The sequence below is a fragment of the Pteropus vampyrus genome, unplaced genomic scaffold, assembly GCF_000151845.1.
Source record: "Pteropus vampyrus isolate Shadow unplaced genomic scaffold, Pvam_2.0 Scaffold9, whole genome shotgun sequence".
NCBI lineage: Eukaryota > Metazoa > Chordata > Mammalia > Chiroptera > Pteropodidae > Pteropus > Pteropus vampyrus.
In genome coordinates, this window is record NW_011888790.1 from 17140869 (window position 1) to 17158181 (window position 17313).

General features: G+C 31.5%; 1 protein-coding gene and 1 pseudogene across 1 annotated transcript in view; both read left to right on the plus strand.

Moving 5' to 3' along the window:
* LRRIQ1 (leucine rich repeats and IQ motif containing 1) overlaps nucleotides 1-17313 on the plus strand; it is a 186439-nt gene that overhangs the window by 134161 nt on the left and 34965 nt on the right. The window lies entirely within an intron of this gene.
* On the plus strand, nucleotides 16327-16445 carry LOC111730095 (annotated as a pseudogene).

The following is a 17313-nucleotide window of genomic DNA, read 5'->3' on the forward strand; positions in this document are numbered from 1 at the left end:
AAAAAAAAAACTTTGAAAATACCATGAACATTCTCAAAGACATATGTAAAGATCACATCTATGAAATAAGAGAAAGTTCAGAGATCCGAAAAATATCTCTTTGAAAATATAAACATGATAACAGAAATGAGAACTTGGCAGAAGACAAAGTTAGAAATAATAGTTTTTTCCAGAAATTTCCCAGAAACTAGAGAAAAAATACAGAGCCATGGAAAACATGAAAGAAAACCAAGAGGAGAGACTTAGAGCAGGAGGTTTAACCCTTGATAAATAATTAAAGATCCAGAAAGAGAGAACACAACAACAAACAGATTGAAGGAAATTATCAGAGAAACATTCCAAAAAATTCCCCCAAGTTAAGGAATACCAGTTTCCAGATCAAGAGAGCCTTTTAAATGTTAGGAAAATTAGTAAAAATTTACCCATCTTTGTGGCAGGCACATCTTAGAAAAATGTCAAAACCAGGGACAATAGAAAAAGCCTAAAAGTGCTCCAAAAAGAAAAACGGATCACTTGCAACGAATCAGTTATCTAAAAGACGTGAATTTTCCAACATTAATCTTAGAACCTAGAAGATAATAGAACAGTAAACTCAACATTTTTAAGAAAAGTTATTTCAACCCGCAATTTTATAAATAGGCAAACTATTAATAAAATTTAAAAACATGAAAATATACCATCTTAATTTATCTCTATTACAACCTTACTCAGGAAGCTAATGGAGGAACCACTCTACAAAAGTGAAAAAGTCAGCTGTGCAAAAGGAATACATGAGATCTAGCAAGGAAAAGAGACAAAGGAATCTTTACAATGATGGTGAAGGGGGATCCCAGGATGACAGTTCACACGGGCTTAGAGAATTGACACTCCGTGATGACAGAAAACATCATAAACAATCTTTCTGAGAAAAAAAATTTTCTGATTGTCTGATGTGCTGGAACATAACTGATAGGAGTTATACTCTAGGAAGAGAGTTTTGGAGTGACCTATAGATATGTGTATAGAATACTAATGCATATGAATGTATGGTAGATGTGCCCTGCTAACAGACAATTTGGAGACTAATGATAGTACATAGAAAACTAATTAAATGTAAAAAGTGAGATAACAAAATGTGAGAAAACAAGTTATCAAAAAAGGAAATGTAATCGGTAACTTCTGTGGCACTTTTTTCTGTTAGCAGCTGTGTGTTCCTGGACACAGCATCTGGTATTCTAGTCATTCTGTATTTAGGAAATGCATAGGCATGAGAGATGAGGATGTGAATGTGGGGACAATCTCAGTTCAAAGAAGCTATCTCTGGATATCCCAGCAGCTTTTGTAATCACTTAGTCATATAGTCTCCTCAGGTACATGACCAGCTAGTAACCCAGTCCACTTAGAAGTATATAACTAGCTCCTATTCTCTTGTTCAGTTGCATTTCATTAATTTTGGTTACTTATTGCTCCATAAACAATCTCAACAATTAGGGAAAAGTGCTTAGTCTGGTACAGCTGCATTCTCATTCATCTTGGATTCAGGATAGGTTAAATTCTAACAATTTCTTAACCTGAGGATCAAATCTTCATACCTACCGCAGCCAGAGGAAAACCATAGAAAAAGTTATTAACCCTTCCCTTCCAGTACCCTACGGGGCTCAATTGTAAGTGATACTTTCATAGTCATAAGTAGGTAAACATTGATTCATGATCTAACCAAAAATTATGAATTGTTTAGGAAATGGTAAGATGCATATGCATGTATGGTAGAGGTATTATAAAAGGGCCAAATCTTATCACTTATATGTGGGATATAAACCTAAAAGTAACAAATGAGCAGGTCAAACAAACAGAGACTCATGGACATGGACTATAGACTAGTGGTTACCAGAGGACTATAGACTAGTGGTTACTAGTGGGGTGGTGGAGGAGCGGGGAGGTAGACGGAGTAAAGGGAGTCAAATATAGGGAGATAGGGGGAGGGTGAAGTGGGTAAAGGTGATCAAATATATAATAACTGGAAGGAAACTGGACTCTGGGTGGTAAACACACAATAGAATATATAGATGTCAAATTATAATGTACACCTGAGAATTATATAATCATATTAACCAATTTTACTCCAATAAACTTAATAATTTTTTTAATTTAAAAAAATAAAAAGGGCCAAATCTTTATCTTTCATATTGTGACATCAAAAGATAATATTTAAAAATTCCAAAAATAAAGACATCAAGATATATGCCAATAGTAGAAGAAATGACTAAAAACGACTAATAAGGCTGAATGTGGTTATCTTTAAGAATATAAATTGGGAATGTTTAACTTACTTCTCATCTATTATATGAGAAGAATAATGCCTATTCCATAGAGTAGTTGTGAGGAGTGAAATTGTTGCTTAGTATAGTGCTCGTTATATGGCAGCAATCATTATTTTTGTTTCTATTAACATTCCAAATTCACTATAGCTTTCACTCTTAGTAAATGGTGTCCCACCTCTTTTCCAAAGTTAAAAATTTTATCTTTGCTTTGGATATTATTCTGCTTGGTCCTGTGATATTTTGCATGTTTAGTTATCCCCTGTCTTTTGTTTCTTAAATGTGTCTCTGCTATAATCCACTAACTTCTTAAAATCAACATTTGGCTAAGCTGCATCTCTGCCATTGAAATTGTGATTCTATCTCCTTTTCAAGCTACTGCCCCATCTCTCTCTCTTTTTTTCTTTATCAACTCCTTAGGCGGTCTAATCAATGTCTCTATTCCATACCTTCTGTTCCTTATACATTTTTAATTCCTTCAAAAAGCATTTTTGAGCTTCTATTTTCCTTCATTGTATTTGAGACTAGAGGCACAACTAAGAAAACAGTTCCTACTTCAGACCTTCAGCCTAATGAGAGACAAACTAATAAACTGAAATTTATAATCTCATGTACAATTCTTCTGTAAAGGTATACAGTATACACCGGTCACATCCCATCATTATACTAAAATTACATTCGTTACAGTGTTAACCTCTCGATTGCTAAAGAATCTCTTTTCTGCCCTCCTTCTACTTGCCTTTTCTTCAGAAATTTCTCTCCCTAGAATTTATCTTCTCCTTTTACATATTTATTCTTACTGTCTTCTGATTCTCCTGTTTATCTGGCTCTTCCTTTTTGGTTGTCTTCTCTGCCTATTCCTGTTACTTAAATATCAGTATTCTGTAGAATTTTATCTCTGACCTAATTCTGTATTCAGTCCACATATTTATTTACTCATACAGTACAAGTTTACTTTGTCATACCTTATACTATATCTACAGATACAAAGATGAATAAGATATAGTCTCTGTCTTTAAGAAACTATCCTTGAGTCCAGTTGAGGAGACAACGTAAAAGAAAACAAGTCCAAAACGGACCTATTCCCATGGCATGATAAAAAGATCAAGACATAACACCTAATTCTCTCATATAACTTATGTTTACAAGCAATGACAACTCCATCTCTATCTCCATCCTTCTCCCTTAGATTTTTTTCTAGGCACTTCAAACTCCACATGTCTAATATGAAGTGCCTTACATTATTCTACTCTGCCCAGATCTTTGATTTTCTGTTTCTGTTAATAGTATTATTAGCCATTCACTCACTTAACCTAGAAAAATCAGAATCATTCTTAATTCTCTTTTCTCATTTGCTAAATATAAGCACTATTCCCACATGAGACACTGCCTGCAATATAACTTACCATGAAATATTTCAATAGCCTCTTTTCTAATACCCACACACCTCTAATCTTGTAAATGCTATCTATCATCTATACCTGTACTGCAATGTCTTTCTATACTGTAATTTAGCATACAGAACACCCCTGTTTAAAATTTTGCAATGTCTTTCTGTTTCCTCGAGTACAAATAACAAAGACTTACAATGCCCTTTACTCACTGTTCCCAACCTACATTTTCTAGCACCACCTTGTACCATTTCTCCCCACCCCCAAAGTATTCCCTAACCATATTGAACTACTTCAATATATTCCAGCTATAATGGCCTGCTTGTTCTTTCCCTGCAAATGTCCTTCCCTTTATACTTTTATGCTATTTCCTTTATCTCTAGTGCTTTTCTTCACCTTTTCAATTTCAACTTCTACTTATCCTTTATGACGCAGATAAATGTGATTTCATCTGTAAGTCATTCCTAATACTACCAAGCCTCCCACTGGCCTTTGTCCATGTCTCTTTAATACTGTCCTATGACTGAATGTTTTTGTCTTCCCCTGGCTATAAATCTTTCCAAGGTCAGGGATCAAATCTTAGTTATATTTCTGTTTCCTCCCATCCCCAGAACCTACCAACAGTATTAGATTCATCCATACTAGGCACTCAATAAGTATTTGTTGAATTAATAAACAGTTCTGACCTTTTTTAAAAAATATATATATATCTTTGGATTCTCAGAAACACTCCTTCTGCCAATTGCTATTACTCAAAGTCAGAAATTGGCCTATTCCCAACTTAAACTTACAACTCATTCAATGTTCACATTCGAGCTTTAGGTCCCACTGTCTCAACTACCCTTTAGATCTATTTAGCAAACTTGGGAATTCATTTAATCATTTCCTACTTAAGCTCAACCAGCTGCGAGGTTTTGGATCTTGAAAAACTTCATCATTATAAACAACGTACCTTCATTTTAAGGTTCATAGTTTTTAAAACGTTTTTTGGTAGAGATGAGTAATATATTAAAGTTAATATATGTTTTTATGTTTCTCAGAAAGTTAAATTATTTCTATTTCCCGCTGAGATTTTATAGTAGTTTAATAGAACTGTGAGATCCCATGTATTTTCCTAAAGTTTCACTACCTTCTGCAAGACTTTTCAAGATCATTATTTTAAATTAAAAAAAAAAAAAAGATTCTCAACCTAACGGTTAAGAGAGTGAGCTATAGAGTCAGACTACCTAGGTTTAAATCCCAACTCTGCCTTTACTAGAGCTATGACTTAAATTATACACTTAGCCTTTTTGCATCTGTTCTTGCATTTATAAAATTGGTATAATGGGATAAAATAATGTATAGATTAATAATGTATAGGTTACATTAAAATAATGTATAGGTTGCACAGATGAGTAAATGAATCAGTACATGTAAAATGCTGGGAATAGTACCTAATGCATAGTAAGCTCAATACATTTTGGCTGTTGTCATTATCAGGAACAGTAGCCATTTACAATGAAATTTGTACAAGTTAGGATTTGATTATAGTAACTGGATACTTTTTGAAATATATTTTAAAATATGGTGTATGTGTGTTGGGAAAATTATTATTATTCTCTGCCGGTCATTTTTTTATTCAAAGGGGTTTTTCCAGATGAAGATTAATGCATATACCTGAATAACTTGACAAGATACAGATTCTGGTCAATGATCCATTCTACTCTAAATTTTAGCTGAACAAATTTGATGGGCAGCTTTAATCCAGATTTCTAAAAGTGATATCAATCAATCAATCAGTCACACTTCTGGCATTAACCTACAACCCCCAGTGTATATGCTATCCCCTGTCATTTCTTTTCTTCACTGTGTATAAGGTCTTGAACCTAGGTAGCCCATTGAAGCATGAATTAAAGAAGAAACTGATATCTTTAAACATTCCAGTAATAAATCTAATTATAAAAATTAACTTAGTTTTTATCCCCCACTTAGAGATAAAATATTTTGATTTAGATATTGATATGTTTTATAAGATAACATTAATTTTTGAATTTTATTTAAGAATAGAAAAAATACTAATACTTCCAGAATTAGTATGAGCTGGAGCAGTGAATTGACTTTCTATAATTCTTGTGATTCTAGAATTCATAATTTTTAACAATTTTGCAGTGTTTATCAATATTATATAGAAATAAAATTATCCCTTGACATTTTTCTAAAATATATGATTCTTTGTACCAATGACCTTCAAGTGTGTATGAAGCAAAAAAGCTTCATATTTAAATCAAAAAGATTATTTCAAATGCTATTTGCAAGTTAGCTAAATGAATTACTATTATAAGTAATATTTAGACTTAATTTTAAGAAATTAAACCATTTACCATAGTCAACATTTATCATCACCTAAATGCTAAACTCAAAGTTTACATCAGACCCAAAGTTGCAGGTTTCTCAGAATTGTCACTGATAAATGACATACTTATGTTCAAATGGAATTTCCTTTGTGGTGGCATATACCTCGAAGTTGCTTTCCAATCTCATGTTGTGCTCGTATCCATTCTTATGTATCTGCACATATACATATGTGCATACTTCCATTTGATAAAATGAGTGTTTATTCTTGGCATACAGTGTTAAATCAAAATTCATATATTTTTCTTTAATGTCTTAGCAAATACTGCATTGAAAACCAGACTTTACAATTAAAATGTGCCTTAATCTTTTTCCTTTGATGTATTTCTACTAATTTTAGAAGAATAAACGTTCAAATCTATTATGAATAAGCTTTCTATTGGTATGTGTTAGTAATTTATATATTTGAGTATTTTAACATTTAAAATATTTTGAAAAATAACTCAAATATTTATAATAAAAATCCTATTGCATTTGAAACTTTGGGACCTAAGAGAATTGAATAAATTCTCCAAATAAACCTATAAAAATCTTACCCTTTTGCACTGTTCCTTCAAAGAAGAAAAAAATATTCATGTTCAAAAAATACTAAGTCATCTCCAAAAAAGTCATCCAGTCACCCCAAGCTTAAAATATTTTATTTTGGGAAGGACGTAGCAACACCTGAATAATTTTTCTACAACTTGTCTTGCCTATGATAAGAAGAAAATTCTGTAGAAATAAAAACGATGACAAGAATTGGTATATAAGGACAATAGACTCTTTTATGTATTTTTATTTGACTATTAACTAAAATTGTGTGTGCCAAGATTTAGGTTAGTTGAAACCCCCTACAAACTGGGCTTATGGAAACAGTAACTGATCCTTCTAACATTGTGATTTTTAATACACCACGAGAATGCATTTCCCAAAAAGGATAAGATCCTTATCTTGAAATGTGATGAAATGCTTTAAAAAATTCTACAGTAGAGGAGAAACATCTTTCTTAAAATTTTAAGATATATAGTTAATATTAACTCACACAATAGAGCCCGGCACATTGAAATATTTTTTTCATTTTTTAAGGGAATTAATGGCTCTTCACCAACCCTTTAACATGTAAAATGAGTAAGTTACTTGTGTCCAGTATATCCAAAAAAGAGCCAGGATAAAATAAACATAAGGAGTTGGATATCTTGGAAAAAATCTGTCATGGGTTTGGGTTAATCATCTCCAGAAGAAATTCAACTTGATGCCTGAAATGTAAGACTTCTTGGAGAAAGCAGAAAGGCCCGAGGCAGTGTTGATCTGAAGGAGTGCTCTCCATGGGTCAGAGCGGCTCTGCTGGCAGAGTGCAAACCCAGTTCACAACCGAGGCCTCTGAAAAGTTGTAAAAGACTGCAGGGGCCTTGCAGTGCACGCACTCCAGCTTTGGTTACATAGTTTTAATGGCCTAGTTTCTTATTATAAAATAAAATTTAAAAATAAAATCTGTGCCTAATTTTCCAGCTTTCTGTCCATAAGTAAGATTGCTTCCTTTAACATTTGTGAAATAAAACATCTATTTCTTCAGTTTTAATGATCATATAGAAAAGTTATGTAAATATGGCATACCTTTATTCGGTGCAGTTCTCATAACATCCTATTCTTAGGCTTGCAAACATTGGAAAGTGAGTTGTTCAAACAATACTTTGGTTTAATTCTCTTCTATCACTTTTCATACATTTTTTAAATATTTGTTTCCAACCATACATTTCTCTTTGCATAAAATCCTTGACACTTACATGCCTTGGAGACTGTACAAAGTGATCATTTTGATTTTTAGTAATGATCGTGGACTCTAGGGAAACCGATCTAGTGCTAAATGACTCAAATAAAATATTTACTCATTTTGCCCCAACTTCCCCTTATTTCATTTATTTTCATCATCAAAGATAGACTGTATTCACTTGAAATAATATCAGGTGGATATAAAAACAGGAAAAAAATCTATAATGGGCTTGGGTTAATCATTGATATATAGGAATTATCATATGCTATTATCCATATGATAGCAAAATGTATTGCTAAATTAGCATGACAAGTTTTGAGTCTACTAAAAAAGAAAAATAAGATACAGAAATAATGTTTAAATCCCCTTTGCTTTTACCTGTTTTATTGTACCCAACTGCCAAGGAAGTTATATTGGCCTTGGACTAGATAAGTTGTTAATTAAAATATCTGTGTATATCCTAAAGACCACTTTTTTTTTGTAGATGTATAAGGCTGTTCACTTATACTCATAATCTGTTTATACTCTGTAGATTGTTTTAAATGGCTATAATTGTACAGGCATAAGCTGACTTATTCCAGTAAAGAAAGTTCAACCTTTCAACAACATAGGAGTCAATCATTTCAATGAATAGAGTCCTAAGTGCTGAAGCATTTCAAATCCTTTTTCATTTGACCACTCAGTGACCTGATAACTATTTCCTGTCCCTAAATAAGGTTGTGACCCAGGTCTTAGAGTGTGAAACTCAGATAATTTTAGAAACAAGTCAAATGCCATAGAAGTAAAGAAGTGGGTGACAGTTTGACTAAAATTCTTCCTTTTAAAGTAGAATCATGTATCTTAAATATTAAAAAAATGAAAATAAAATGTATTACCTTTTATTTGTCCATCATGTTTAAAACTACCAAAATCATTGATTTTTATTGCCCATTAGGATGGATAATCACCAAGTGTCTCTAAAAGATTAACTTGCAATAAATTCCTCATTTCTATTCCTCTAAGGTAATTCAGATCATAAAATAAATAACTAAGTAAATAAATCACAAATAATACTATTTCAATAACTCACCAGAATAGTTTGAGAATAATGATTTTAAAAATTAACTCCAATTACTTGTTTACGTATATATGTGAATATGTGAGTGTGAGTTTAATTTGTCTTTATTAGTATTTATAGCTACAGAAAGACTAAAATCATGAAAGAATAACAGTAACAATTAAAAAACCACCTATACATTTCAGAAAGTATGACAGGAATGTTTCTAACCACCTATCTGAGCTGCTAAAATGCCTTTGGCAATTGGATTAAGGGAAGGAAGACTCTTACAAGTGCATTTTGCTGATCTAAAAATGTAATTGACTGTAGTTTATTTTGATAATTTTTTTGACTTTTCCATAATTTGGATGTGAAATATAATGTCATGAAACGTTAATTATTTTAATGAGGTCAAGAAGTGTTTCCTTAAAATAACAGTTTTAATGTTTAACATACGTTTGATACTTTTTCTCCTTGTACAATTAATAAACTTATGAATTAAAAATATATTAGCACTACACTTAAAAATATAATTTTAAAAAAGTAAATATTGAGAAAAGTCTCTAAAATTGACACTTAATCTGAGCTGTTTAAACTAAGCTGAGATTTACACTTCTCACAGGGATCATATAATTTATCAAACAATATAAATTCTCAGTTTTGATCTCACACATTATAAAGAATCATTATAAAATAAGCAACCAAAAGCTTTAGAGTTTATTAAGCAGGAAAAAAGTATTATCTTAGATCCCATTTAGAATGTGTGTGTCATATCACTCATAAGAAGCACACTTTTCTATTGGTAATGTATTAATTAAACAGCCACAGAAAAAGTTTCACTCTTATTCGGTTGAATGTTGAACTATTGCCAGTTTCAGTCTTACAGTTTTATCATTTGGTTTATTGTGTGCTTCATTTAGAACTGTTATGAAATTGTGTATGTGTATACTTTAATACTAAATATAATAACTTTTAAGAGTAAAATATAAATTAATATAAAATAAAACCAAGCATTAAACTTGATTATCTTCATGATGGACAAATTTATGTGAACAGAAAAGAGCCCTATAATTTCTCAAGCATGATTTGTGGAAAATATGTAAAGAAATACAATTTATAGTAAAAATAATCTCGATGAATTTTATTTAAATTAAGCAAACACTAAAATAGTAGCATAACTAAAGATGTTTTAAACATTTACCATTAAATGAAAAACATGGACTAAAATTAAAAATAGATTTCCAAATGTGATCTGAGTTTTCTTAAAAAGTAGTGATAATAATTCATAAATTCCAAATTGCCTTGAGAAAAATGTGAATATTGTACCTTATGTATCTCATATAAACTTGAATATAACTCTATTTCATATATATTTTATGAATATTTGGTTTAAATGCATGTTTCAGCTACTTATTTATAGATATACCTTTTGTTCATATTAATTACTTATTTTAATTTTATATCTTGTACCCACAATTACTATTCTGAATTTAATTGCTTTTATATAAGGTACATGCAATGATACATAAATGGTAATTAATTGATAAAATTTCTGATTATTTAATTTGAATTCAAGATTATTGTTATTTTAAATACAATGCACTTTATACATTAAAGATAAAATTTTTAAATTGTATTAAATTGTAATTTTAAAATTACACTTGAGAACAAATAATAAAATGGATTTAAATGACAAATACATGCATTTAAATGAAAGTTTGTTGTTAAGGTCAGAAAATAAAAAAAAATATTGAACATTTACCTGATCAAAAGAAAATTGCAGTTGTAAGTTAAAAAATCTGAGGGATTAAGACTAGAAAGTAAGCTCTAAGTACCAGAAAAAAAGAACTCAGATTTAACCTACAGATGACCTGGACTTGTTTGTTCAGATGACAATTCTAAAAGTGTGCAGGGAATATTCCTGTTTAATACAATTATTTGCCGCAAGCCTTGACCTCAGTGACTGTCAGAGACCAGATCTGAATTGGCCCATTCTCTGATATGGTGACATTGCTTCTGTTGCCTCGATTGTGACCTCTGATTGCATGGTACCCTTGAGAGTTCTGTGTAACAAGCGTAACTCCTGGTTCTTAGCCAGGAAGGTTGGTCTGCCTGCATAGATTTCTCAGCTCCCTTAGTCTGAGTTACACATGCTGTCTTCCCTGCCACGGTGGAAAACTATGTTATTGTGTGTATATACATCTGTCTGATTAATAGTAGCATTTCACAACTGATGAAATACACAGAAACTTCTTTTTTCAAATAAGGAGAAATCTTATAAGTTTTATTAGTTCGATTTATTACTTTTATAACAAAGGCTCATTTATTTTTAAGCAGGTTAAGTACATTTTTAAAGTTTACATATGTAATAATTTTTTACCTGTATACTTTTACCTACTTTAAAGAACACATTATTTCCACCCTACCCCTCTCCCCAATCTAACCCTGTCTAGGATATTGAAAGTTGATGTAGAGAGGTAGCATGACATAGTGTAATGAAGATAAGGCTTAGAGAAGGCAAACTACTGGCTTTTAATCATAGCTTCACCGTTGCCACTAGGGCAAACTTCTTAATTCTTTGAACGTCCATTTTCTCACCTTAAAAATGAGAGTATCCCATTTAAGAATTTAATGAAAATTAATGTAATGTGAAAGACATGTCACAACTCCCAGCACATATTGCAATCATTATGATGATGATATCATTTCGTATATACCTCCCAAAGATGGGAAAAACATGAATATCCCTACACATAATGGATACAGGATAGTTCCACAATTCTTATAATTGTAATATTGGATGAAAGCTGTTCCATGCACAGCAGCCCACATAGAATAACTTGCATAGCTTTCTTCACAGTTTAACTGAAAGCTAGGATTAGAATCACTTGGAATTATTTGTTTGTCAGTCATATATTTAGACATGGTTTGGTTGTTTGAAGTCAAATTATAAATGGGTGGTAGAGTTGGAAGTTTAATTTAAACATTTTCATGCTGAGATTATGCTTTGTCCATCAGATGAATGATTTTCAAATTTTATATTTTAACATAAAACCTCTTTCTTTAAATGAAATATTACCCAAAATTTAATATAGTATGTAAAACAGCTAAGAGTACATCTGCTCTGGTTTAGGAAGTCGGTCTAATCTGCTGGCTACTTCCCATTTGAGCTATTGAGATGCATTTGCAAGGCTTTATAGGGCTTCACAAAGCACATTATAAAAACAATATACCTGATTAGACTTTGCAAAAGAATAATTTCATTTTTACATACTCCCATTGAACCTAGGACTTTCTACTTACTTTTCCTTGGTGCTTATCACGTGCAGAAGTATATGTTTAGTAGCTATTGCTGAAATGTCTTTATTTTGTATGCTGCTGAAGTTCAGGACTCTGTTGGTTCACTGCTAGATATCCTCAGCTCTTAGAATAATTTTTGACAATAGTAGTCGCTCAATAAAAATGTAAGCAATTCATATAAAATGTATCAAAATTATATTAGAGTAACAATCTAAAATCATACTAAATAAATCATGTTTGGGGTAGGCTAATTTAATGATCTAAGATTGACTGTTAATGGAATATTATATTTCATATTATAGAATACAATGTGCTAATAAAAATATTGATAACTTATTTAGCATTTCATTGATTTCAAGATATTCATTTTATCTTCTCTGATCTCAGAATGTATCTTATAATTGATGGAATCTTAGAAGTTGCTGTCAACCAGGTGATAGTTGACACATTATATGAAAACCTTCAACTGTCATTTTCCAGCAAGATCAAGATCAATCATCATAGATACTATAAAATAATATAGTGATCTAAAATTTGGAGAGCATTTAAATAGAACTGATATAGGACTGGCATATTTAAGTATAGCTAGAATCAGTTCTTATCAGCTATTTCCTGTAGAAATCCCCTCCCAAGTCTATGATACTCGGAAACTAAAAGATTAATGTCCTGTGCCATAGGGGCCCTCCAGAACTCTGCACTAGTTTAAAGCCAATGTCCTTTCTGATTCGTCAGTACCATGTCCTAAAGCTTTAACACTTCTATTTCACACCAATCTTTTTAAATAAAAATTATTGGGGTAACATTGGTAAATAAAATCAAATAGATTTCAAGTGTATGATCCAATAATACATCCTATGTATATCTCATTGTGTGTTTACCACCCAAAGGTAGATAGAGGTAAAGAGGGTCAAATATTTGGTGACAGGAGGAAATTTAACTTTGAGTGGTCAACACATCAGTTTTTTAATATAATTCAACTCTGAGAGTAAGGCAAAAGAATTGTTGTGATCCCCAAATTTTATAGATGAAAAAGTAAGACCCATCAAGTTCACCTCTTCAGTTTTGCAAACCTTATTCTGAACTGATGCCTTATTAGAGACAGAACAAGGCAGAGAATTTCTAGTCTGAGCAAGAACAGGCACAAAATTTGTGAGACTGAAAGATCAAATTACGAAAACACCAATTAGAAGAGATATATGCACCCCTATGTTCACTGCAGCATTATTTACAATAGCAAAGATATGGAAGCAATCTAGGTGTTCATCACTATATGAATGGATAAAGAAGAAGCAATAGATAGATGATAGATAATAGATTGATGAGAGAGAGAGAGAGAGAGAGAGAGAGATCTCCAATGAAATATTATATAGCAATAAAAAAGAATGAATTCTTGCCATTTTTGATAACATGGACAGATCTAGAGAGTTATTATGTTAAGTGAAATAAGTCAGGTAGAGAAAGACAAATATCATGTTGTTTCATGTATATGGAGAATCTAAAAACTAAACAAAACAGATTCATACGAACAGAAACCAAAGGCATTGTTACAAGAAGGGTGGGAGTTGGGGATGTGTGAAAAGGGGAAGGGGAATATAATCCATATTGTGATCAATATGCATGGTAACAGATCACATAGCAAGGCATAAAAATGTTAAATCACTATATTGTACACCTGAAACTAATATAATCAATATAAGATTATATACCAACTATATTTAAATTTAAAAAAAAATAAAAATTAAATAAGCAAAATCCCAGTAAAAGATAGACAATTAATTCAAAAGAATTCCCTCGGCCAGAACATGCTTCCTGAAAGTGATGTAGCGTATGTCCAAGAAGGCTAGCTTGGGGTTTACAATGAAGCTAAGAAAAAGCAAATAGCTAGGTTCAATAGTGAGGGGACACACTGAATATCAGCACTCTCCTGACAGCCCTGACATTACTCTGTGAATGAAATCACCCCTCCAAGAATACTTTTTTATAAATTGTACCTAAACTTCTTTCACTGTTGTCAGAGATGTCTGTATTCTTGCCATAATGTGAGTACTGAGGAAAATATAGAAGAGAAAAAGAGACAATATAAGTAAAGTCAAGAAAAATAAAAGATGAGTAAAGATACAGTACAGAGTGTTCAAAGAATTAAGAGAAATCTTGAAAAGCTAAAGAACAAAATTATATGATATCAGTTATTAAGAATCATAAAAGTATGTTCTCCTAATACTATCCAGCCTCAGAAAGATACCATGAACAGTAGAAAAATATATATATAGTGACTATTTCAAAAATTAATTTTTGCTAGAAAAATCTAAAAGTAATTCTTAGCTCTCAAATTCTACATGTGAAGGTAGATAAATTGGAACCTGGACTTTCTTTTTCTGGTAGGAAGATAAAAATTATAATAATATAGTTAAGAAATATTCTGGTAGGAGTTTCAGACTAATTTTAAATTCTGAGCCCTACCACTTACTATGCGATATTATATGTTATCTCTCAGGGCTGAAGCATTATTATCTTTAAAATGGCAATATTATCATGCACCTCTCAGAGTCCTTGTGAGATAATGTACAGAAGTGTGTGGACCACTGCTGAGCATATATGTCTTCAGAAGAAAACTGCAGCTGTTACTCCTGCTAGAATCTCTACCTCTAAATATCCCACCAGTCATATCAGACATATGCTCTCACTAAAATTTATCACCTGTTGGCTTTGGGATGTTGAGCTTCCACAGTAATTGTTAAAGAGATTTCTATTTCCGGCAATGTGGTGAATTAAATATTCATGCAGAGAGCACCTAAAGTACTGAAGTTAAAAATATATATATTTGAAATAGACTTTATTTTTTTAAATAGATTAGGTTCATAGCAAAATTGAGCGGAAAATACAGAGTCCCTATCTATGTCATACATGCACAGTCTCACTTGCTATAAACATTCTTTACCATAATGGTGTGTTACAATCCATGACCTACATTAACATGTCATCACTCAAAGCCCATAGTTGACATTAGGGTATACTGTTGATATCTACTTATTCTCATGGGTTTGAAAAAAAATGTATGATGACATTATAGTATCATACAGAATGGTTTCACTGTTCTAAAAATCTTCTATACTCTGCCTCTTCATCCTGCCCTAGCAACAAAGGTAGAGAATGCCCCAGAAGTCAGAAATGTCAATAAAACACACATTTAAGGACGAGCAAGTCTAGAGGTCTAATGTACAACATGATGACTATAATTAGTAACACTGTATTGCATACTGAAAATTTGCTGAGAGAGTAAATTCCATGTGTTCTCATCATACACACAAAAGTGTGTGAGAACATGGTATGTTAATTCACTTGTCTGTAGTAATCATTTCACTGTGTATGTGTATATCAAATCATCAGGTTGTATACCTTAAATATATTTTTATTAAAAATAAAAGAAAAATAAACCTATAAAAATTATAAGAAGAAAGAAAACACAAATATATAGGTGTTGCAAGTGATTGCTTAGGAGTTCTCTCTCCAGGGTAAGTGGGAATGTACTCTCCAAGCACCTAGCAGAAGCAGTCAGAAATCTTTCTGAGTTAGATAGTTTAAATTTACACATCTAAAAATTCCCGTTAATATAAATCTGAAGAACATTAACTAAAACAATAATAAGATTACCTTGGGCAAAAAGCCACTGAAGTGAGAATCAACAAAAAAAAAACAACTGTAAAATCAGTCCATTGAATCATGAAGGTAGTTGACTTATCAGCTATAGAATAAAATATAAACATCTTTAGTTTAATGAAAAACATAATACATTATGTATTTATATACATAAATCTGTATTTGAAAACATAATGAAGCAATAAGAAGTTAGTGAAATTAAGAAGCTTTGAAAAAATTGGATAGCAATTCTAGAAATGAAATATGATTAATAATCATAAAAATGAACTGTAATTAATATTACAAACTCAATAGATGGATTAAACATAAAAATAGATTAATTGAAGGAAAAATTAGTGAACCTGGTCTACTGTTAGTATGCATTATCTATATAATTAGCTATTAAATTTCAAAGATGGCACATTCTATTTTAGTTACCTAATATTGTAAAGCTAAGATTTACTCAGGACTCATATGACCTAAAGTACTAGCATTTTTCTGTAGAGACTTAAAAAATTATTTCTGGTCTACAGCCATGCCATCCTGAACAAGCCTGATCCCATCTGATCTCAGAAGCTAAGCAGGGTCGGGCCTGGTTAGTATTTGGATGGGAGACAACCTAGGAAAACAAGGTGCTATAAGTGTAAAAAAATATATATATATTTCTATACTCTGGTTATATAACTCAAAAGAATATATTAGCAGGCATACTTGACTCCTATGAACATGGAAAGCACTCATCTGTGGTCTCACACAACTCTAAACTCACTGATAGCCTCAGTATTAGCAATAAAGTAAAGAGTACAAGTATAAGACTTAGAAGGCTTCTAATTTGTCATTTGCTAGTTGCTGCACCCTGGGTAAATCTTTAACTTTTCTGAATCTCAGTTTTTTCATTTGAAGAAAAAATTAATTGTGTGTATTATTTTTAATGAAATAAATATATTTTCATTTGTAAATTTACCTATGAGGGTAGCTATAGTAAATACATAAAGACAAATTCCCTAACCTTAGGCTAGTAATTAAACAATATGATAAGGAGCGCTAGTATATTGAAAAGTTGATGTCTAATGTTAATATTTTGAGGTAACTGCCTCAGAAGAAAAGATGATAGAATACTATTTGTTGAGCAACCAGAGTACTCTCTAGTGACTTTATATATTTCATTTCATCTTTACAACATCCTTGTAAGAAAAATATAATTATACCCATATTTTTGAAGAATGCAGCTAAGGTTTTGAACTAATATAAAAGAAGTATGGATTTGAACCCTCATCTGGCTGTTTCCAAAGCCCACTTTGTCAGGAAGCAATATTTTCCCACAAAATTTTCCTTAATGTCATATTTCTGAATATGGAAATGAATGACATTTAAAATGTTCTTAATATACCAGCTATAATTAATAACACGGAATTTCTTTTTCTCTTGTGAAAAACTTTTGGAAAATAAGGAATAATTTTTAGATAAAAATTTCCATATTTAATCGCAGAGGAATTTGTGAATTTCTACTAA